Source organism: Phytophthora parasitica, assembly GCF_000247585.1.
Source record: "Phytophthora parasitica INRA-310 unplaced genomic scaffold supercont2.360, whole genome shotgun sequence".
Lineage (NCBI taxonomy): Eukaryota > Oomycota > Peronosporomycetes > Peronosporales > Peronosporaceae > Phytophthora > Phytophthora nicotianae.
In genome coordinates this window covers 4,966-6,413 of record NW_008649346.1, presented here as the reverse complement: position 1 = coordinate 6,413, position 1,448 = coordinate 4,966, and positions in this window count along the sequence as shown.

The following is a 1,448-nucleotide window of genomic DNA, read 5'->3' as shown; positions in this document are numbered from 1 at the left end:
CCTCTTGTTGGCTGGTACAGCCATACGAAGTCAATTGTCTCCAGTTCTAAGTCGATCTTTATCTTCCAGGGTAAATTTTTCGCTGGTTCCCATGTTAGTTCTCTGTAGCCAACCCATTGCACTAAGTAGAACTCTAAGTTGTGCACTCATCGCTTTGCATAGAGTCGCTCAATGTTGTAGAGCTCCCCGCTTCGTCCCCGTCGAGCTCGAGTGCCATTAAAAAGACCCGTTCCTCGATGGACTTCCACGTTACTTGTTCTAATTTCTTCGTTGCTTGGCGGTTTTGTTGGGAGGTTGATGTTTTTCTTCAGCTAATAGAGGGATGCCGTCTATCTTGCGCTTGAAACTCCTGGCATGTTTCTTGCGCTTGTTGTGTGGAGGCATCGTGCCAATTGCCAAGTGACTGCTGCGGTGCGTATTATAAGAGATCGCGACCATCAGAACTCTAATATTTGGAAAAAAAAACAATGACAGGTTTTGCAAAATGATTTTTGTTAAGTATATTTCTGATATTTAAGTTTGTGGTAATTTCAATGGGATGTAAAAATTGCTTTATATAAGAATTAATCAGGTGGCTACCTTCGAGGCGACACAGGAGAGAATTAACTTGTTCTCCAATTCTGCGAATTCTTCGATCTTTTTTGGGATCTACATTTGAAATAATCGACTACAAAACTATCGGATTAAAAAAGAAAATTGTTCACCAAACATGCTCAAAAGGTGCTAAAGAAAAAAAAGGACTATATTAGTAATTTTGGAGCAACATTTGGAAATACGAAAAAGTGACATGCCTAATATCGCGTTCGCGCTCCCAGGTGCTCTCTTCTTTCTTAAGATCCTTCCACTTGACCAGAAACTCTTGTTGGCGATTCCGAATGCGTTGTTTTAGTAGCACTTGAGGAATTCGAAGAACCTCGCCTCCATTGCCAGCCGCAAAATGCACGGGTTACACCTTGCAAAGCGGCCGGTCCACGAATCGACCCAGAGATGACACGTAGTGTCGGAGAACATCAACATTAAGTGCATCATGAAGACGACTCATTGTTTGGGGCAATTCCAAGAGAGCGACATTCTTGTTGACCATTTTGATGATGCAAAAAGGGCAAACAAACTTTGGGACGAGCTAGTCCTTGTCGAGTCTGGTCCCGTTAGTGGCGTGAACCAGGGGCTAATTCCTTGTAGCCAAGTAGACCAAATCACCTTCTGCAAATCCACCGCGCTACTCTTTCGGTCATACTTCTGTTGTTGCGGTTCCTGAGCGTCGCGAAGGTTCTGTTGCGCTAGGCCACAATGCGTTTGCTTTCATCGGCAAAATTCTGCATGTAGTCGTTGCGACTAAGAGCCGTGCCGATCGGAGATCGTGCCATGTGACCAGAATCGATTTCAAATGGCGACATCTTTGTCGATGCACTGACCAACGTCGCATGTGCCTACTCCACCGTTCGAAG